This window comes from Dromaius novaehollandiae, chromosome 8 (assembly GCF_036370855.1).
Source record: "Dromaius novaehollandiae isolate bDroNov1 chromosome 8, bDroNov1.hap1, whole genome shotgun sequence".
Lineage (NCBI taxonomy): Eukaryota > Metazoa > Chordata > Aves > Casuariiformes > Dromaiidae > Dromaius > Dromaius novaehollandiae.
In genome coordinates this window covers 19,664,267-19,687,585 of record NC_088105.1, presented here as the reverse complement: position 1 = coordinate 19,687,585, position 23,319 = coordinate 19,664,267, and the positions used below count along the sequence as shown (strand labels likewise).

At 41.2% G+C, this 23,319-nt stretch overlaps 2 long non-coding RNA genes across 4 annotated transcripts in view; both read left to right on the top strand.

Moving 5' to 3' along the window:
• LOC112989846 (uncharacterized) overlaps positions 1 to 23,319 on the top strand; it is a 385,773-nt gene that overhangs the window by 213,872 nt on the left and 148,582 nt on the right. The gene's annotated exons all lie outside the window — the stretch shown is intronic.
• LOC135329031 (uncharacterized) lies at positions 4,231 to 10,767 on the top strand. Its single transcript, XR_010390181.1, has 3 exons — positions 4,231 to 4,349; positions 5,954 to 6,110; positions 6,275 to 10,767. It is a non-coding gene; the product is annotated as an uncharacterized LOC135329031 (long non-coding RNA).

Here is a 23,319-nt window from a genome sequence, read left to right as displayed (position 1 = left end):
GCCTGAGGCGAGATTTAGGGTTAGGGTTAGGGTTAGGGTTAGGGTTAGGGTTAGGCGAGAGAGAAAGCGTAGAGGCCGAGGTGGAGTGGGGCTGCAAAGGGCATGCGAAAGGAAAGGTGGGGCTGCATCAAGACTGATGGCAGGGCAACTTTCTTGTCAGGGCCAGCAATGGGGCTGCTGGGCTGCAGTTTGGGCCCCGCCTGATGCGAGATTTAGGGTTAGGGTTAGGGTTAGGGTTAGGGTTAGGGTTAGGGGAGAGAGAAAGCGTAGAGGCCAAGGTGGAGTGGGGCTGCAAAGGGCATGCGAAAGGAAAGTTGGGGCTGCATCAAGACTGATGGCAGGGCAACTTTTTTGTCAGGGCCAGGAATGGGGCTGCTGGGCTGCGGTTCGGGCCCCGCCTGAGGCGAGATTTAGGGTTAGGGTTATGGTTAGGGTTAGGGTTAGGGTTAGGATTAGGGGAGAGAGAAAGCGTAGAGGCCGAGGTGGAGTGGGGCTGCAAAGGGCATGCGAAAGGAAAGGTGGGGCTGCATCAAGACTGATGGCAGGGCAACTTTTTTGTCAGGGCCAGGAATGGGGCTGCTGGGCTGCGGTTCGTGCCCCGCCTGAGGCGAGATTTAGGGTTAGGGTTAGGGTTAGGGTTAGGGTTAGGAGAGAGAGAAAGCGTAGAGGCCGAGGTGGAGTGGGGCTGCAAAGGGCATGCGAAAGGAAAGGTGGGGCTGCATCAAGACTGATGGCAGGGCAACTTTTTTGTCAGGGCCAGGAATGGGGCTGCTGGGCTGCGGTTCGGGCCCCGCCTGAGGCGAGATTTAAGGTTAGGGTTAGGGTTAGGGTTAGGAGAGAGAGAAAGCGTAGAGGCCGAGGTGGAGTGGGGCTGCAAAGGGCATGCGAAAGGAAAGGTGGGGCTGCATCAAGACTGATGGCAGGGCAACTTTTTTGTCAGGGCCAGGAATGGGGCTGCTGGGCTGCAGTTTGGGCCCCGCCTGAGGCGAGATTTAGGGTTAGGGTTAGGGTTAGGGTTAGGGTTAGGAGAGAGAGAAAGCGTAGAGGCCGAGGTGGAGTGGGGCTGCAAAGGGCATGCGAAAGGAAAGGTGGGGCTGCATCAAGACTGATGGCAGGGCAACTTTTTTGTCAGGGCCAGGAATGGGGCTGCTGGGCTGCGGTTCGGGCCCCGCCTGAGGCCAGATTTAGGGTCAGGGTTAGGGTTAGGGTTAGGAGAGAGAGAAAGCGTAGAGGCCAAGGTGGAGTGGGGCTGCAAAGGGCATGCGAAAGGAAAGGTGGGGCTGCATCAAGACTGATGGCAGGGCAACTTTTTTGTCAGGACCAGGAATGGGGCTTCTGGGCTGTGGTTTGGGCCCTGCCTGAGGCGAGATTTAGGGTTAGGGTTAGGGTTAGGGTTAGGGTTAGGGTTAGGGTTAGGGTTAGGGTTAGGAGAGAGAGAAAGCATAGAGGCCAAGGTGGAGTGGGGCTGCAAAGGGCATGCGAAAGGAAAGGTGGGGCTGCATCAAGACTGATGGCAGGGCAAGTTTTTTGTCAGGGCCAGGAATGGGGCTGCTGGGCTGCGGTTCGGGCCCCGCCTGAGGCGAGATTTAGGGTTAGGGTTAGGGTTAGGGTTAGGGTTAGGGTTAGGAGAGAGAGAAAGCATAGAGGCCAAGGTGGAGTGGGGCTGCAAAGGGCATGCGAAAGGAAAGGTGGGGCTGCATCAAGACTGATGGCAGGGCAACTTTTTTGTCAGGGCCAGGAATGGGGCTGCTGGGCTGCGGTTTGGGCCCCGCCTGAGGCAAGATTTAGGGTTAGGGTTAGGGTTAGGTTTAGGAGAGAGAGAAAGCGTAGAGGCCGAGGTGGAGTGGGGCTGCAAAGGGCATGCGAAAGGAAAGTTGGGGCTGCATCAAGACTGATGGCAGGGCAACTTTTTTGTCAGGGCCAGGAATGGGGCTGCTGGGCTGCGGTTTGGGCCCCACCTGAGGCCAGATTTAGGGTTAGGGTTAGGGTTAGGGTTAGGAGAGAGAGAAAGCGTAGAGGCCGAGGTGGAGTGGGGCTGCAAAGGGCATGCGAAAGGAAAGGTGGGGCTGCATCAAGACTGATGGCAGGGCAACTTTTTTGTCAGGGCCAGGAATGGGGCTGCTGGGCTGCAGTTTGGGCCCCGCCTGAGGCGAGATTTAGGGTTAGGGTTAGGGTTAGGGTTAGGGTTAGGGTTAGGGGAGAGAGAAAGCGTAGAGGCCAAGGTGGAGTGGGGCTGCAAAGGGCATGCGAAAGGAAAGGTGGGGCTGCATCAAGACTGATGGCAGGGCAAGTTTTTTGTCAGGGCCAGGAATGGGGCTGCTGGGCTGTGGTTTGGGCCCTGCCTGAGGCGAGATTTAGGGTTAGGGTTAGGGTTAGGGTTAGGGTTAGGGTTAGGGTTAGGAGAGAGAGAAAGCGTAGAAGCCCAGGTGGAGTGGGGCTGCAAAGGGCATGCGAAAGGAAAGTTGGGGCTGCATCAAGACTGATGGCAGGGCAACTTTTTTGTCAGGGCCAGGAATGGGGCTGCTGGGCTGCATTTTGGGCCCTGCCTGAGGCGAGATTTAGGGTTAGGGTTAGGGTTAGGGTTAGGGTTAGGAGAGAGAGAAAGCGTAGAGGCCAAGGTGGAGTGGGGCTGCAAAGGGCATGCGAAAGGAAAGGTGGGGCTGCATCAAGACTACTTGCAGGGCAACTTTTTTGTCAGGGCCAGGAATGGGGCTGCTGGGCTGTGGTTTGGGCCTTGCCTGAGGCGAGATTTAGGGTTAGGTTTAGGGTTAGGGTTAGGAGAGAGAGAAAGCGTAGAGGCCAAGGTGGAGTGGGGCTGCAAAGGGCATGCAAAAGGAAAGGTGGGGCTGCATCAAGACTGATGGCAGGGCAACTTTTTTGTCAGGGCCAGGAATGGGGCTGCTGGGCTGCGGTTTGGGCCCCGCCTGAGGCGAGATTTAGGGTCAGGGTTAGGGTTAGGGTTAGGAGAGAGAGAAAGCGTAGAGGCCAAGGTGGAGTGGGGCTGCAAAGGGCATGCGAAAGGAAAGGTGGGGCTGCATCAAGACTGAAGCAGGGCAACTTTTTTGTCAGGACCAGGAATGGGGCTTCTGGGCTGCGGTTCGGGCCCCGCCTGAGGCGAGATTTAGGGTTAGGGTTAGGGTTAGGGTTAGGGTTAGGGTTAGGAGAGAGAGAAAGCATAGAGGCCGAGGTGGAGTGGGGCTGCAAAGGGCATGCGAAAGGAAAGGTGGGGCTGCATCAAGACTGATGGCAGGGCAACTTTTTTGTCAGGGCCAGGAATGGGGCTGCTGGGCTGCGGTTTGGGCCCCGCCTGAGGCAAGATTTAGGGTTAGGGTTAGGGTTAGGTTTAGGAGAGAGAGAAAGCGTAGAGGCCGAGGTGGAGTGGGGCTGCAAAGGGCATGCGAAAGGAAAGGTGGGGCTGCATCAAGACTGATGGCAGGGCAACTTTTTTGTCAGGGCCAGGAATGGGGCTGCTGGGCTGCGGTTTGGGCCCCACCTGAGGCCAGATTTAGGGTTAGGGTTAGGGTTAGGGTTAGGGTTAGGAGAGAGAGAAAGCGTAGAGGCCGAGGTGGAGTGGGGCTGCAAAGGGCATGCGAAAGGAAAGGTGGGGCTGCATCAAGACTGATGGCAGGGCAACTTTTTTGTCAGGGCCAGGAATGGGGCTGCTGGGCTGCGGTTTGGGCCCTGCCTGAGGCGAGATTTAGGGTTAGGGTTAGGGTTAGGGTTAGTAGAGAGAGAAAGCGTAGAGGCCGAGGTGGAGTGGGGCTGCAAAGGGCATGCGAAAGGAAAGGTGGGGCTGCATCAAGGCTGATGGCGGGGCAACTTTTTTGTCAGGGCCAGGAATGGGGCTGCTGGGCTGCAGTTTGGGCCCCGCCTGAGGCGAGATTTAGGGTTAGGGTTAGGGTTAGGATCAGGGTTAGGAGAGAGAGAAAGCGTAGAGGCCGATGTGGAGTGGGGCTGCAAAGGGCATGCGAAAGGAAAGGTGGGGCTGCATCAAGACTGATGGCAGGGCAACTTTTTTGTCAGGGCCAGGAATGGGGCTGCTGGGCTGCGGTTCGGGTGCTGCCTGAGGTGAGATTTAGGGTTAGGGTTAGGGTTAGGGTTAGGGTTAGGGTTAGGGTTAGGGTTAGGGTTAGGTTTAGGAGAGAGAGTAAGGGCAGAGGCCCCGAAGGCATCCAGAGTCTTCAATATCCCTCGCTTGACCATCGCTTCCGCTCTCCGGTGATAGCTGTGTGAGCCCACTGACCTCTCGAGCGACATGGCTCTTGCTGTCGAGGGTGCTGTCTGTGGGGAGGCATCGATGCTGTTTGATTTGCATAAGCTTGGGTATGGATCCATATGGATGGGCACGGGTAAGTGTTGATGCGTCGCGCTATCGATGCCTGTCCATCTCTTTTGATAGCTGTCAATCTTGGTGAGCACGTTTAGCTCTTGGGCTGGGGCTGATGTTCTTCCCGTTGCGCATGGATGGACTCATGTCATCGATAGCTCTCCATAGCAAGGGGCGTGGATGCCTGTCCTATTCCATATCTATCGATAGTCCTCGATATCAATCCCCCCCAAAAAGAATTTTCCAGGGGAAAAAATGTGATGCTTTTCATAGAACTGCTGGAGTAACAGACTGATAAAGGATAAGACTATGTCATCCAACTTAAAAGAGGAATAGAGGTGTCAAAGAAATTAAGTTGATGCCGGCTTTGGGAAAAAAGTAGTGGCAGTACAGAGAACAGGCCTACAGTAATACTGCCCTTGGAGAGACGGTCTTACATTTAAGTGTTCTGTTTGACTTGCTACCTAGATGGTCTGCATATCTGTGCTTCTACATGTGTCATGGGCCCAGGGTGTCTCTTATGCCTATGATATTGAGGTATTCTTGGAATAGGTGCGGATACTTTGAAAGACAAGGTTTCTTAAACCTTTTATCATACTCTCTCCAGAGAGGAAAATCTTCAGTTGGGGTTTGTGACCTGAGTTTTTTTGGTACTGTGTTAAATAATCCAGATTTTATGTACAAGTGCTTAGAAAAATACCTGGAATTTATTTATCTGTTATCAAATGGATAGATACCTGTATATATACTAAGTGTCTCTGTGACAACATATAATAGAGTGTAGTACTGTACTCTATTACCTTATGGACCTTTAGCTATCATATGTGTTTAAACACATTTGAGCTATACTTCAGATACCAGAGTAACATTACCTCTGAAACAGTAGCACGACTAGGTTCGATTATACGCATTGTACCCTAATTCAGTTAGATTCTGTAGGAATGTTTGTTAGCTATATTCTAAAATGTAGTTTCACAAAGAACTATCTTCACTTAAATAAGATTGACAGGCATTCTACATATTAGGATTGTGTTTGAAAATGCTGAACTAAAGGCTCTTGATTTTATTATTCAGTCTTCTAAATCAAGATGTTTTGCCCAAATAGATTTAGAAAATTATTTGAGAGTAATACATTGACACTGCTCTAAAAATTAAAAACTATTTGAGGCTATCCTCTTTCAAACCTCTACAGAAATCTTGCAAAAAGTTTTTTAACAATCTCTTTTTTTCCAAAGGATTAAATGATAGCTTTTAGAAACATGCTCCGGATTTTAATGTGACTTGAGTTGCCTATTCTGGGAGACTGACTAAAAGAAGAAGATCAAAGCAGGATCAAAAGAACTCATATAAGACAAAAATCAGATATAAGCAGTAGGTGCTTTCTCAAGAAGCTTTGCATAAGAAAACAAACCTTTGTAAAGATGGCACAGCTACCCAGGCTAAAAGCGGAAGCTATTAGAAGTACTTACATAAAATTTTGCTGTTTGTTATTCAGAGCTTTAAATTGTAGACTGCATAAACTACAATGATATTAAAAGTTAGTTTAAATGCTAGGATAATGAATACATATTCCTTACATAGGAAAATACACCAGTGTTGATGTTTTTGTTGTCCTTGCTGTCTTAGCCTTTTAGGGAACAAATGCTGTTTGATCAAATGGCTTAGTGAAAGAAGCAGCCCCTCTGCACTAAAGCACACCTGCTGTATTGCTGTCATAAAGTAGCCTCAGAAACTGTATGACCTGAGCTGGCAAAGATGGAACTTCCCTTCGGTGTAGCGAAGAGTAAGTACAGCTAGATACAATTTACTCATGTCTAATTTGGACATTGGAAAGTTTACTCAATTCTTACTTTTTGTCTCCAAAGTCAAACTGATGAGTTTACCTCCCCATTTTTCAATTGTGTAAATAAGAGCTAATGCAGTTTTGTCTTCTGGGTTCTTTCCTAGGTTCAAGCTAAGAGCTATGGAGCAAGTCAGCTGGGAACAATGAGAGACTGAGTTGAATCATTTTCAAGATCTACGGGCTAGTGTTTAGCTAGTGAAAAACAGTGGGATGCATGGGATGTTTTGTTTCCCCTGTTCATTTTAGAGGAGCTATTGCTAGAAAAAAGTCTATTTCCCATGAGCTCTGTGATAAGCTGCCTACACTGTATCCAGTCACTGCTTATGTGTTTGCAAGGTCAGGCACAATCTTGCTGATGTAGCAGGCATGCTCTCTGCACTCTTTTTCTGATTTTATATATTGATATGGCACTCCTTCAACCCGCAGTGGTCTAGATCATTACAAATTAAATAAGAGATTAAATGAAAGCTCAATGTTCCAATTTTATCTGCTCTCCAAGTGTGGCATATTGTCTTGGGCAGACTATGAGCAATTTCTATGCCAGATTAAATACACTAAATACAGAGAATATATGAAAAATAAGCAAAAATAAGCTTATCATCACAAGCAAAATGTGAAAGTTAAGCATAAAGGGTATCCGTACACTTACATGTAGAGCAATCAGGTCTTTGCATTAGCAGACCCGTGAAAATTCATGTTTTTATTCACTCTTTTGTAGATGCTTAATGGCCCTAGGGGAGCAAAGCTTTAGCTGATGAACGCCTTGTAGCTCTGAAGTTGTTCAAATTTCTTCCCTGTTCTGTTGTATATGAACCACTACACGACTGTGCTGATGTGAGGTCTCCTGAGTAATACGAATTCCTATGGAGAAAAATGATTTAAGAGAAGCTGCTGAAGCCAGTATCACTTGGTTGTATCAGACCCAACCATAGGTCCTACTTAACATATTCTTGCAGGAGAGAGCTGGGCTGCTTTGGAAGACATATCTCTTGCTTGGGAACGAATCCCAGGGAGTCTTACACGTTCAGACATATGAAGATTTTGGCATGCACTTGTAGAGTTACAAAGATGAATTTAAAGGTTGTTGGTTTAAGGGATAGATAAGAAACATTTCCTCATGTTTTTGTCTCGCTTAGCAGGATTTGGTGGTGTGGGGAAGCAGAATCACAGGGACAGATGATATGGGCAGCAAGTTCTTACATTCAAGGTGCAGTGGGTACAAAACCTGTTCCTCTAGCTAGAGACCTATCCCACACTGAGAGTGTAGCTTTCACCCTTCCTCCTTTAGATTTAGTGTGTGTCTGGGCTTTTTTGTTAGCTGCAAGTACTGCATTAGCCTTGGTCGGAGGCTTTCCTGTCATGTCCAGTTTAGTGCAGGTTGGCACATTCCTACCAGCCAAAGCACTGTCTTGTCTGGTGAAAAGATAAGGTTCAAAATGTCACAGTTCAGGTAACACATGACTGTCACAGTTTGGTCAGAAGAGATCTGGAACCTTAATAAGCTAGAGAACAGTGGAGTTAAAAGATGAAAAGCTCCTTAGGGAAGACGATGAGTGGAGTTAATATAACGAGGAGGGACTTGGGAAAAGGGTTACGATGGGAGGGCTGTGCAGTCTCAGCAGTGGGCAAATGGACTGATGATGATTTTCTAATCTAGGGAAATAGGTAAGATATCATGATCTGTGGTATATGAGGCAGTGCTGGATAGTTCCCTGATGAATTAATACTGTTTCTGCTTGATTAGACCATATTCCTTGCATGTTGTCCTTCTTTCCTCATGTCTGGTTAACAATATAACCCCAGCTACCTTTTCCTTAAACTAGTGCTCAAGGAAGAGTAAAAGTGATGTGCGAGCGTGGCATTAAAATTGCCATATTTGTTGTGGTTTATCTCAGCTGCAGAAATAGCCAGAGAATTAATTTTGGCGCTCTTTGATGTTTGGAATTCAGAAACTCAATCAGACATTTCAGACACAAAAGTATAACAGTCTAGACATATCCCAAAATGTGATAGAAATTAGTTCTTCATATTTAACAAGAACAGAGTTTTGCCTTTATTGTTATATATATCTAGGCTTGAGTGTATATGAAAGCATGAGTATAGGAATATCTGGACTGTATTTCTCCTAAACTTAAATATTATAAGCAATTATTTAGTACTGTAAGTAGACAAGGTAGCAGAGCTAATCAATATGTAGACTTTCAGCTCTTAAGACGTGCAGTGAAGTATGGTTTAGTTCACCAGTAGAATGTGTTGGATAAAGTAGGAATTTATATGCATCCAATTACTGAGCTAAGAGACCATGTTTTTATAATGCTTGCTTGAATTATGTATGACAAGAGCTGATAAACCCTCTGGTCCTACACTGTGCAAGCTGTGTAACTGTTAGGAGTGTATTAAAAGTTCATTAAACTTGCCCATTAGCTTTTTAAAATTAAGAAGAAAATGGCCATTTAAATTTATTGTAATCAGATTTTCTGCTGCTTGGTGGACCATACATTTCCACCATTTCTTGTAAGTAAAAGCAGTCTTCCAGCTAAGAAAAGGTGACAAGAGTGATAAAAAGATGATACACATTTTTCACCGAGAACACTTAATGTGCATAAATCTGGAGAGGATGTTTTACTATGATGAAAAAAAAATCTGAAATCTAGTCAAAAATTAAAGCAGAGAAGCACTTAAAAGGGGTATAAAAATGTTTCCTATTTCAAAACAGCAAAAGTGGGTGCAAACAAAGAAAATTAAATGTCTTTGTTCAATAACTTCATTTTTGCCCCTTAGTTTCTTTAGAATTGTAAAATTTCATTGAAAACCTTACACGTGAACTCAGAATCAAAATATCATTGTTTGGATGAACATAAAAATGCATTCTTGTCAGTTTGCCAGGAACTCTCCAAAAGTACAAGCAGATTAGGAATCCTGCCCAGTGTCTAATTGCTATACTTTCAAAATGATGGTGGAGGCATGGAGAAAGTGAGGAACAAAAGAGGTTCTTTATTATTATGTGAAAAGGATAATCTAAAAATAAGACAGGTCTGGTTCTGTATTTATTGACTGCTCATCTTAACAGCTCCGTAACCACAATGGAAATATCTTTCATTTAAGGTTCTATAGAGAGAATACTATCTGAAGAGGGTTTATTGCTGACTATAGTTTATGAAAAGATGGGGTTTTAATGAAATATGCATAAAAGTCATTTTAGATATGTGACCTACATAATCATACTTGTCCTGAGAGGCTAGGTTTGAAAATGCTTCTATTCAGAGTAGTTAACCCCCCCCCTTGTATTATTTCTCATTAATTCAATATTCCTCTAAAAAGTAAAGCTCCCACAACAGCTTTAGTAATCAGCCTTTCAGATTTATGAGCTATTTTTTGCTAATATTGTTCTATAAGACAAGGCTTCTTGATCAATTGCCAAGGAACTGTTTCAGTCTTTTTCCAGCACCCTGGTATTCCAGCACATTAACTTATTTTTAATTGAGTAACTTAATTATTCATAAAATTCCCTTTATCATATTTCCACAAACATTAACAGTATTTTATACAAGCATTATTTAAATATAATCAAGTTGCTCCCTTCATCTCCATCTCTCTTCTTGTGCTGAAAAAAATGAGTTTGAAGGCAAAAAACAAACATATTGGAGAAATTAAAGAAGCTTATGGTCATTAAAACTACTCCTCAAAGTGCTTTACTGTGTCTTCCACAGCATATCTACTGCCATGAAGGTTATTTGCCTGTAGGAATAGTGTCCTGGGTTTCAGGAGTACCTTAGGCTGCCCTAGGCTATTTCCATGACCAAGGCAAAAGTACAGTGTATCGAGTGTGTCACTTCTCATTACATTTCTCAGTCTATGCTCTTGCTTTCCTCCTTGCCTCATTTGCTAAGTTTCTGTCTCTGGCAGGTCCCAGTCACAGCATCTGCTGGTGGTCTTCATGCAGTATCTTGCTTCTCATTTGGCTTATGATATACCAGACTTCTGGACTACAATATGCATGGCAAGGCAGTTGTCTTTGAGCTTATAAAATTGGTGGATAAGCACTAAGAAAGTTTTTTTTTAAATTAATGGTATTCTGTTCTTGTTTCCTTTATGCTTGAATGTTGCTCATGATTTCATTGTGAATTTGATTTTATGTTGATCATGTAATTAGTTTGTACATGTAATACATCTCTTGTATAATTTAAATATTGACTTAAGAGTGTGCTTTAATGTACCTGGTTAGAATGCAGCTAAAAATATATGGACATATAGGTATTTTTTGTAAAGAAAGAGAACTATTTCAAATTATATTTCTGTTGATTTAGGTGTGCTGTAACTCTTATTCCACTAATATTGAAATGAATTTAACAGTTGTTCACCCTTTCGTGAGTTAGTCCAAGGAAGACTGCAGTGACTTCTGAGAATTGACTTTTCATTGCTATCACACATTTTTCAGTAATTTCTTCTGTTGTCTTGGTGACCAGAGTGCTTTTTTTACAGAGTGCATCTTTACATTGTCTTTATTAATGAATTCCTCATTGCTTTCTACTCTTTTGTTAAATTTTATTATCACATATGGCTTATTTGTATTTCTTTAAAGCGAGAAAAAATTCCATAGAGGTTTAGAACATTTATTTCTCTTGCTTAACTGTCTGAGAAGCAAAAATTTGGTGAGCAGTACGATTGGCTATGTGCTGAGAGATGATAAACAGCTGCAGGCCAAGAGCTTTGTTTTCCTATGTGTGAGTGTAACATTCATCCAGGCCTATACGTTCATAAGATTATTCACAAGCCATAGTTCTAAAACGTACCCTTTTTCTACTGCTAGGCTCTGTGTATGCCCTTACTTAATAGGTCTTAATGGCTGTCTGAAACTGTGTGCTAAGTGGTAAATCCTCTACACATTACAGCAAGCATTTACATGGACTTATTTATGTCTGTATTTTTTCTAAATTTAGCTTCTTTTCAACACTGTAAGCAAAAGACTTCAGACCTCCTGGGTGGGAATGAACAAATTCTTTAGTTAGCATTTTCCTCAATACAGCACTGGACCTATTTAAACTTTATCCATATTGCTCAGTTGTAAATGAAAGTTTGCCTCACTAGTTGAAGATGCTATATCTGTAAAAGTAGATATTTTAATGCATCTTGAATGTACCCATTATTTCTCCAAAGGACAGCACTTTCCATTTATACAGTGTACCATGTCTTCATGTGTTGTTTTTAACTTTAAACAGCACTCATCCATCCAAGCCTCATTTCTGTCTAGAACGTTTGCCATTCTTGTTACATGCCAGTCATCTCTCCTGAATGATGTTGAGATGGTATCGATTGCATTTTTTCCTCTTTTTTCCTCCACTGCTGTATACCATATGTAGCATTTTATTTTTAAAAGATTGGTAGATTGGTAGAGAGGAAGATTCCCGATTACCTTTTCCTGGGTCCTGCATTCTGTGTCAGGTGGAACCCTCAGGAGGGAGGAGGAGGGGGCATTTCCCTTGAGAGCTCCTATTTGAGCTTTTGCTAAAACTTCCTGGGGTGCAAGACTGACCAGGCAGAGTGAGTGGCAGACCAGCAGACATCCTGCAGTAAGCGTATGGAGGGGAAGAAGGTGTCCCTACATGAAGGAACAAAACATACGGTCAAACCTCAGTGTGATAGAAAGGGGGAAGAAGATTTCACACTGGATTAAGAGCTAACCTGAGAGAAAGTATCTGCCATAGCAAGTACAAGAGTGAAATTGTTTAGAAAGCCTTTTATTTTCACCCATCTCAGTCAGCAGGCTTGGATTCTCAGTTTTACAGTATACCAGATGCATTCTGTATTGTAATAAAAATGCAGTGATGCAAAACTCTCTTGATATATGCTCCTTCTCAAGAAGAACTTCAGGTAATTCTGCCTCAAAGCACTGGGCAATTTCAGGTCCCATTCACAGATAAAAATAAACTTTGGATTTGATTTAGGAATTTGTTGAATATCCGAAGTTTCCACTGCCTTTAGCAGGAAGTGTAGGTCCTCAGACTATTTGACTCACAGATCAGTTGTATTTAAAAAGTTGCGGTCTAAAAGAAAGTTTTGGGAGATGTAAGGATATCACACAAGACATTCTGTCCTGACTGAGTACTTGGTCTTATTCCTACTTCTTTTCATGTGTCACATACCAATCTGAACGCATGATTTAGTGCAGAGACAGCCCACCTTACCAGTCCACATGAATTGTTCACCAAAACCTCTCCGTGGCTGACAAGAAACAGCCTGCCTAGACAGGAGAGTGAAGGGGTAGCTCCGGGAGTGGTTCTCCAGGGATCCAGCCTCTCTGTTACAGGATGGATGCTTGAGCTGGGTATGAAATGCATCAGTGAGGTGAAGGACTGCTGACTTAACTGCTTTGTGTAGCCCCATTGCCACCACAAGCTGGGCTTAGCAGAAACAGATTTCCTGAGCTGCGGGAATGTGAGAGTCACACATTAACTGTCTTGTTTTAGAGCTTTGCCTTGATTTGATGCAAACCAACAGCCTCACTGAGAATTTCCCTTTGTTTCAAACTCCTACCTTTACCTCATCATCATTTACAATGATTAAAAGAGTTTTAATCATTAAAAAGAAGTAGTAAAATAAGAGATGTACCGCAGAAGAAAACAATAGAAGACTGGGATAAAAACACGTTACTATGTGGAGACTAAACCAGCCTTGTAGGTGTCTGAAGTTACAGAAAGTTCATTAAAAATCTGCCAGATGTACTCATGCCCTACACTGTGGAGGGTGATGAGGAAAGAATGCTATTCTGATGCAGAGAGGAAAAACAAATCCCTTTGACTCCGAAGCTGGCAACTAGCGTGCAAATGGGACAGAACAACATCAAAAACCTGTCAGACCCCTGAGGGATATTAATAGGAGTAGGAACAGGAACCCTGTTTTACTTCCCTAAAGAACCAGTACTAGATCATGAAAAAGATGAAAGGCTAAATTTAGATTTGAACTTGCATTTAAAAATCCAGGAATGATTGCCATTAGCCAGTTTTTAAGCTTTTGAATCTTTCTGCTCAATGAAGCATTCTTATTTCTTCCCTTGTGTGCCCTTTTGAAGTCTATACTGTAGGGTTTTACATACTGCGAGATGATACTTTGCTTTACAGTAATGATTAATAGCAAATTGTACTAGAATCAATCCTGAATGTAGATGTTTCTTCATACTCTTCTGTTGCCCTCTATGAAATAAAAGAAAATTAGTTATGGGAAGCTGCCATTTTGAACTGGTCCTTTTTAGAGATAGAAGACTTGTTTTAAAATTTGTTTGTTTTAAAAATCTCCCCTCTACACATCTCTTGACATACCTGCATGTGTCCACTGCCTGCTGCTTGTACTAGAGGAATAAGACCTGTCTGTTCCTACATGAGAGTCCCATGTTTTAAGATACTGCAACTGTGCTAACCCTTTTGTCCCAGGGTATCATGTTTTATACAGCTAATTGTCCATCATAAACCCCAAACTCTTTTCCAAGTTACTGCTTTCCAGAATAAGTAGTTTCTCACATCAGCCTGGCATGTATTCTGTGATTTCTAGATGTAGGACCTTTCATGCATGGTGCAGATGATTCTATATTGATTGCTCTGTGTCTTTGTTATTTACGGCTTTCCTATTGATTATATCATCATCCAACTTTCTCAGTGCTAATTTTGTATTTTGTTTTAAGTCATATAAAAATCTATTAAATAGCATAAGAGCAAAAACTAGTCCATTAGCATGGCAATAGAAAAATCACCTACTCAATGTGGAGATGACATTTGCCATAGCATTTTAGGACCTGTCAGGCTCTTTCAGAATCCATGTATGTATGCTGGATTTTCATTTTATGTTGTTTTGATTCTTAATGAAAATGTTGTGCAGACCAAAGTCAAATGCCTCACAGAAGTTCAAGTCTATTGCATCAGCAGAACTTGTAATCTCAGCGAAAACAGCAAAAAATTAAGTTAGCAGTTGGCAAGGCATATTTGACCTGACCTCAGCATGCAGGTGATCAATGTGATGACTGCATTTTTTCCTTAAAAGAGAATTCCTTAGAGAACTTAAGAAAAATTATGATTAACTTACATTTTTTTCTGAAAAGAAATTATATTTGTGGATAAAGTTATAATTTCTGGAGGAGGTTCATTTTATTCTGAGAATAAATCCACATGAGAATGGAATCTATCTACTGTTATTATTCCAAAATGGAATGCTGGAATGCTGGAATTTCTTTTCCAGCAGCCTTTTACATATTTGAAAATCTATCTTCCTTCCCTCGGCTAGTCAATGTTTTCTTATAATTCACATTTTCTATACCTCTGATTATTCTCATTGCTCTCCTTTGCATTCTCATCCAGTGGTCACGTATTTCTTAAAGCATGCTGCCCAGAATGGTGCGCAATATGCCAATTCAGTCCTTCCAGTTGAAGATCTATGTTATAAGCAGTATTCCTGTTTATACATCCCAGACTTTTTTTTTTCTGACAGCCTGACATTATTGACTAATGTTGTTTGTGATACTTTCAATCAATTGCCGTCTTGACAATTGTTCCCTATCCTGAGACTGAATATTCATGCCTAGGTCTAGAACTTCGAAGGATGTCCTATTTCTCAGCCACTTTCTCCAATTCATTAAGATAATTTTGAATTCTAAACCTGTCTTCCAAAGTGCTAGCCAACCTTACCATCTTGGGGTCATCTGCATATTCAGTAAGCGTACTCTCCGTTCTATTACCTGAATGAAAATACTGAATATCAGACCCAGTTATGTAGTAGGTACATCCCTTCATTTTAACAGTGCGCTGTAACTGCTCTGGCTATGGTTTTCTGACAGTTTTGCCCAGATTTAGAAGTTCTGTATTGCCACTGTTTCCCAGCCTTAATTATGAGTATGTCATTTTAACTACTCAATATTTGAAGACTCCACAACATTTTGGATGCTTGCTTTCTTCCAGTCCTTTCTTTTAGCCTTCAACTTCATTGAGCAGTAAAGGATTGAATGAGCTTTGGACGAATAGTATGACATTTCAAGTTGCCCTGAAATAGATACATTTAGCCATTCATATTTTCTCAGATGGTTCCAAAGAAATTATTTCTAGAAGCTCATGTTACCATTCTTCACGTGGTTTTCAGTTGTAATGTTGAACAGTCAGAGAGAATTCATGTATGTTTGAGGCTTCTCATCGCTCACAGAGGAGAACCAGTCTCCTACAACAGCTGACCTGTAGTTGTGTAAGCAGTAGAGCGCTCTCTCAGATAGTCAGTCTTTTCCCCTTTCCTATTGCCTACCATTTTTTTCCCTGGTTCAGCAGCCCTGACATTGCTGAAGAAGCACAGGAGCTGTGGTAAATTTGAGGACAGGGAATACCAGGTAAAGACAAGGTCATGAAAAGTCTATTTGAAAGAAATAGCACTCAACCTAATAAGAGGTCAGACTGCTTTATTAGAGTTTAATCTTCCACAACCTAGTTCAAGGTTAATTAGGTGACTGTTGAAATTTACTTTTCATGTAAAGTTCCTACTTTTATCAGAAGGAAAGGACAACTGAAAAAGGTTCCCTGCACTGTTGCAAGAACAGAAACTATGGCTCACAAACTAAATATTTCTGTCGCCATGAAAAGAGAAAAGGAACAGCTTGGTTACAGATTTCAAGACCAGACCAAAACAATGAGCAAGCTTTGAATTACTGTTACATTTTGTAAAGTACAGTATTCATGTACTGACATGTTGATTTTGTTATCCAGAGATTTAAGAACTGTTGCTTTATTCTTTCTAGGGCCTTTTAAGAAAGTTTTTTAAGTAACAGGTATGTCTCTATAAGGAAATTGATGTTTTTCCCCTTCAAGAACTGTTTGTGGTATCTATTTCACCTCAGCATTCTACTATATCATTTGGAAGTTGGCCACAGGGCTCCAAGCAATGGAGATGTATATATTTAAAAGCAAAGAACATCAGCATAAATTATTATGTCAAAAAGTGGTAAGATTTATTACAACATAATAAAGCAGTGCTTCTCCTCTTCACTCCCTGTCCTTCTCCTCTCCTGCCTTATTTCCTCTTCACAGAATTACAGAATGGCTGAGGTTGGAAGGGACCTCCGGAGATCATCTAGTCCAACCCCCCTGCTCAAGCAGAGTCACCTGGAGCATGTTGCTCTTTCACTAACAAAGACCAAAAATCTTTTTCAAAGATGTTTCAACATTTCTTCTATTTCTATTCTAAATACATTCCACTTACTTATGAAATTAATTTTAGGTACAAGAACAAAACAAGTGAAAAATTCACTTCCACTTATGCTTATAGTGGTGTAATAGTCATTTTCTTCATCAATCACGGAAGCTTTGCAAAACTTTAGTATTATAAATCCTTGTGCATTTATGGATCTAACAGCATGTTAATATCAAAGTGTCTCTTCCACGATTTCTGCTTGTAAGCATTTGTTCCTTTTTCTTCTGTACACAGGCTGTAAAAAGCTCATAAGGTTTCCCTTACAGATGAGATTCACGCTGTAGTGATGGAACTATGTACCTTCTAAGTAAGCAGACTTAAATGTAGCAGGACAAAAATATTTTCAATGCCAAATGGGCCAAAGCTATACTAAAAGAACAGGAGACCTTATAATCAGCTCTTAAGAATTGTTGAGTATTTGGGGTTTTAAGTTAGGTTTCTGTTTTGTGAAAACATTTTCCCTAGTCACTAGTTTTTAGTTTGCTCTTTGAGTCTCCTCTTTTTTTTTTCTGTCTCTAGAACAATATAGAATAGTTGATGGCAGAGTCAATGAGGAAGAAAAAAAGGTCTCCAGATCACAGGTCTCTGCTGTTGACACTAGAGTGGAGGCTGAGCTCATTAAGCTCAGAGTTTGACAAAGAACAGATTATGTCCACTAGCTTCCCCCTTTTGCTGAAATACCCGTATGCATCTGAGGACACTCGCTTCCGGCTTCCTGAAGTTGTTCACTCTGTTGGGAGTCTGCCAGCAGTGCAATTGTCATGCTAGTTATGAAGTCTTTTGGTAATTTACTAAACCAATTAAAGACACTTCAGAATCCAAAACCTCATACCTTAGAAGGAGGTAATTTACCAAGTGAAAATTTATATAAATGTCTCAAATAATTCATACTACCTCCAACTTTCTAGTATTAATTATAAGAAGCATTGAAAATAGCTACTTGGTGAGGATTTAATAAAAACCTTATGTAACTTCAGAGTCTGCATACCAAAAGATCACAACAGCTGAGAATAGAAAAATGTGTCATTATCATGAATAAACACTCCCTGATGAATATTCATATCTCTTCAATCTAAATTTAAGTATATTTGGTTGTTTATTTCAATTCTTCTTCCTTTGTCTGATTTTCACCAGGATGGCTCTATATTAAATAGGCACAGTAAAGAAATTAGTAATGACTGAATGTTACATTTGCTCAGCTTAAAATCAGTGCCAAAAGGTAATCAAATGTTAATGTAGGTCAACATCATCCCACTAGTCAGCACTGACATACCGCATTGGATATTTTTTGTGTTCAAGGTCAAGTTCTCCCTATGACAGTGCTATCCACAGTATTCAGTGAGGCACTGACTATGCCAGTGTACTTATAGTAATATTTTTCTTTTGATACCACATGCAGATCAAGAGCCTTCCGAGCTGGAGTATCATTTATGTTAAATATGTGTTTTACCATTTGCCACCTCAATAAAAGCATTTCATGATACAGCTCCTCTTCAGAAGCTGCTTTAGTGAGGTAAGTCACTCCACATCTTTAAAATGCATAGCAAAATTTAATGTCCTTCCCCCGCTAAAGTTGCAAATAGGCTGCTTTGCACTTGATGAACAAAATGTAATCTTGATTTCCACAAAGTGCTTGAAAAATTTACCTTGTGCAAAAGAACCCATTTTTAGTTTATTTCAAAAATGTTGATGTTGGTGTATCCCTTGAACTTGTTTCACTTAGCTACATGCTCTAATTAGAAATCAAATGTGGTTCTGTTGGATCATCAGATTTTTAAACACCCAATTGTGTTCTAGTAAATGACAGATGAATACAGACCTCAAAGATATGATATTTATGGGAAATATTATAACCTCCTCCTCATCCTTTTCAGCATTTTACTCTGATTAAAGCAGCCCTTCTTTAATCTGAAGAGCCCAAAGTACATTTGTCATTTATTCCCATTTTACAGCCTGCAAGCTGAATATTTTGATACCATTTTTAAATAGCATCTTGATAATTATTATTTTCTTAGAGAGTGGTTGGAATATAGAAGGCAGCAAAGTGTCACACAAAATGGTGAAGCAGTCCAGGAATGAATACATTTATCAAAGTGTTCCTCTTAAAACCTGTGATGATAAGTGATGATTCCCTTTCACTATTCAATATACAAAATAGTTAAACACTCCACTGCACTAGGGAATTATCTAATTCTATACTTTAAGCCTCATCTTGAATAAGTTTTAATTTATGATCAGCAAAAATTTAAAAATACAGGCCCATTAAATGAATACATAGACACTGATATTCCTGGGCTTCGAGTTAAACCACCAAAATGGTGAAAATACCTGTAACATCAAACATAAAAGATCACACTGAATTACTTCTAAAGAGTCAGTTTCTGGTGATTTCTTTGTAAAGAAAAAAATGCCATTTGGTATTGCTAGATACTTGTGATTGAGCATTCCTATTGATAATGAGTGTGCCACTAACATATGGCAAATAAGCAAACCCCATAATGCCAGGGGAGATGTTAAAAAGGCACACAGAGTGCTTAGAACACCAAAATCTTGTTATATTTGTTAGTGAAATATGAAATGCAGAGCACACGCACATAAAACCACTCAAAAAGACAGCTTGTCATCCTTCTGGATTTATTTAAGACAATAACACATTTCAGTGAAATGCCATGGAAGATTAACAAATTAATTATGTATAAGCCGACCTCCTGTATCCTTGGGCTCTCAGTGCTATCTCACTTGCTCCCACTGCCACTCTGATACAATTTTAATTGAAACCACAGTTCCTTATGCCTGTTTGAGTTTGGGTTTTGTTGTTTTATTGCTACTGCCTTGCATGCAGAGGACTACCTCTAAAAGAAGGAAACACGCATTCTTTTGAACAGCTTTTCCTCTGCTCCCAATACACAAACTAATTCTAAAGGAATATAGAATGCAGAAACTGCTGAACTACTTATTGCCATTAGGTACAGAGCTTCTTTTCAGACTTACCAAAAATAAAAAATCCAGCATTTTGCAAAGTGTTGATTGAGTATGTTACATGCAAGAGAGAAGAGTGGAAGCAAGAAATAAAGGTTATCTGTTCAACTAATCCATTACACCTCCAGTGCAAAGCTTTTCTGCTTTTTTTTTCTTCAGTGTTTTGGGGGCCATTTCAAAATGAATCAAATGATGTAGCAGCCCCCTGCACCTAGAAGAGAAAAGCACCAATAAGAAAAACTCTGCGGTTATTCCAATTAAATTCTCTCTTCCCTTTGTCTTTTCATTAATTTATTTTATTAATTTATTCTCTCTGCCTCTAATGACTTTTACTATTCATAACATTGTCATTAAAATATCATTTGCACAGAAGGGTAAACTGCAAACCAGCTTTCCCTTCCCTTTTTTGCTACCATTGTAGCAAATTGAGTGGTTGCTGTGGAAAGGTTATGCTTGCTGTTCATCAAAGGAACATTCTCAGTGAATGGAAAGACTAATAGTAGGGACAGGCAATCCCCTCTCATTTCCAGAGGCTCTACAACAAGTGTATATTAGTGGTGTGGCACAGAACAAGCCAGGGGTTTTGCTGCATTCTCCAATGAGGCTGCTCTATGTGACCATAGTTGCACCTAATGCTCCCCTCCTCCCTCACGGTAAGTGCTTTATTAGCAGTTCAGCAGCAGTGAAAGCTGGTGTAGGGCAGCAGATACTCTGCATCCTTCAGGCTTAGCCTGACCTTTAGAGATTAAATTAACACACTTAAATACCGGCAATGATCTTTCTTAAATTCTGTGGACATGCCTGGTTAAAAATCCATCCCCGCAGTATGATTGATACTCTTTCCTGAAACAAAAGGGTTTATTATATAAAATTTGCACTTTATGCCAAACCATAAGGTGGGTATTCCCTGCAGGGAATACCAGCACAGACATTTGAATATTGTGAATCCAGTGCTTTAGATTCTGCAGTTTTAGGGGAGGTGCAAAGGAGGGACAGACTCCCTGGAGTGTGACAGAGAGATGTCTAAAGAGGGAGAGATGGTTATTTAGTTGAAAAGGGACATGCTTTCCAGCAAAGCCCCTCTGAGCACAGACCTCAGTGGGATGCACCGTACTGTGGCTCTAGGCTGTGACTGCTTCATGGAGTCCCAGAGCAGAAAAGACACTGCTGCACTCTATTACAAAATCACAAGATGCCAACATTGCGGATAGAAGATAAGAACTCCTACTGACATATTAAATCTTGACAGAACTGCTGGTTAAAAGCATCAGTGTTTTCCCTGTGAATACTAGAAATACAAACCTGTAAAGTCTGGTGAGATAAAATTTTATTTCCAAACTTGCAGCTTCGGTATTTTCACTGTTGATTTTGTAGCAGTGTTTTTCTTATCTGCTCAGCTGCAACTAAATGCAAGTATATCTGAGTTAAGGAATAAGAGACTGAAGTAATGGGAATATTTAGTATTAAATCAGGCTGGTTTCAAGCTTCAAAGCACAACTATACTAGACTGACATTCATTAGCAATACATATTGCCAGTGGTTAGTTATTAAACATTATTAATTATTACTACCACTTACTTAAAGCAATCAATCCTAACTTAAGAAGCTTAGCCTAAATTAGTGGCGAATATGCAGTACTGCAGAGCTGTGTAGTTAGCACTGATGGCTGTGGTCCTTGAGTCTAGTTGCTGCAGCTGAGGTGATCAAGCTGTAGAGCTCTTCAAGAAGAGAAGCTGAACAACAGTGGGCAAAACTTTTCTTCCCTGTTTTCCCTCTCTCATTGTTGCTATTTTTATATTTGTTGCCCCTCACCCCCTTTGTGATTACATGTAGTGCTCAGCTGTGTTGCATAATGCTTATAGGCTGTGACAGTGTATGGTTGTGCTATTTTAGAATGCCAACATCTGAATTCAAGGAAAGCAAATATTAATTACATCCTGCTTAGTGTATTCTAATGTATGGGTGCCACAGGCCTCTGCTCTGGCTACAGCACTGTAGAGTCTTTTTTTTCATTAATTTTCATTTTCTGTAGCTAGCAAATGTAGTCCTTTAAAAACTTTTTATTTTCCCACAATCTAAGCTTTTCTAATGAAAAACTAGTCAAGGTACTAGTTCTTTAAAAAGTGGTACCCTGTTCATGCCAGTGTCTGGGAACAGCAGGTAGCTGAGCTAGGGGAACACTTCCTTGGAGGCCTACATGGATTCCCTGGATTGAAGCAGAGGCAGAGCTGCACTCCTGAAAGAAAAAATATTTCCCCTTCTCCCTTTCCTTGTCAAACAGAAGCTGTACAGAAGAGGTGAATGATGAGAGCAAGGAGAAAACTCAGGCCTTTAGAATCACTGGGTGCTACTCACTTCTCTTTGTAAATTGAATTCTGGACCGTCTTCTCGATTAGGTCACAAGGTCATTTTGTTGTCTCTTCCTGCAGCTTTCCTGTTTCATTTGTGCTTTATATGCACTTACACTACTTAGTACCTTACACTGCTGGAGCTCTGGACTATATGGGAGCTTTAATCTGCAGCATTATGGTCTTCTGAGCATCTAAAAGCTATGATTTCACCATGGCCTGGTCTGTTGTCATCTGCAGCAGCCTTCCATTTTCTTACAGAGCAAACAGCTACTTGATACCCCCTAGATAAATAATAATAGAAACTGCTCTAGTACACATTTTGTAGCTAGCAAAGCAAATCATACTTGGACCCATGCAGAAAGGGACTCCTGTGAAACAAATACATATATGTGGATACAGGGAAAAAAATCAGAACCAGGTGGCTGTTTTACCTCTGAATATTGCTAATGTATGCTTAGTCTTAAAACATCCTCTCTAACTATTTTAATGTTCTGTTTTGCTCTATATTCTATTGTTTCTCTTACCACTGCTTTCTTTTATTATATCTCCTAAGCAGTGCTCTTACTAGGTAATAAATACAAATTACTAGCCTTATGCTAGTGAGTTGTCCTCATTTACATTACTTAATCATGTTGTGCTTTGGTGTCTTTGTAACTGTTTAGACTCTGCTTGGTTTCATTTTAATTACAGCAGCTCCTAAAGCACATGATCAAGATATTCACATAGAAAGGTAGGGTAAAGACATTGGCAGGAAGTGGCTGTTCCACAAAGGAATAGCAGTACTTTTTCTAACTGCTTAGTCTTGTTCATCTGTATCCAAGTTAAAACTTCTTTAAGCATGTAGCTTCCTGAACTCTGCTGCATTTCAAAATAAGAGATCATTTTATGTATCTTTTGTTCGAGCATTGCTAAATGAGGTCCAGAGCAAACAGCTTTAATATCTCCCTCAAACCCAAGTTTTGTATTAATCACAGCAAATGCATTTTCTCCTCTTCATCCCAGTACATTCTATGACTAATCCTTGTAGCACTGTTTTTTCCTCTCAGTTTTTACTTTTCTTACCTGCCCTCCTAATTACTGGTCATTTTTGTTTCTCAGCTGGGCTATCTCACACTGTGATTTACAACACTGTCTTTTGAATAGCAGCTTCCCCAAATGCTGTGGTTCTTTTTTACTGGTTTTTTTTTTAAATAATGTTTATTTTAGCCTAGATAGAAAAAATACCTGAGTACTATCTACCAGTACTTAAAAGAAGGCAAAAGTATAAAGAACCAAAGAATCCCTTATTGCTTTACCTAGCCCACAAATTCATCAGTCCTACAACTACCCTGAAATTACAGAGAACTGTATTCCCTCATGTGCACACAGTGTTTCTTTCTTTTTTCTTTTTTTTTTTATGTAATTCAGAACACCTGGTAGGCAACTGCCAGGTAAAATCAGTTAGTTGTCAATCATGCCTCGTTATAGTCATAGGCACTTCAGAGATGGTTAGAAGTTTCTGCTTGTCTAGTCAGTGTGACCTCAGGTAATACTGCTAGGAGGCAGCAAGGGAGTGCAAGTCCCTAGGATCTCATTGCCCGCCTGACAGGGAGCTATGTTATGGG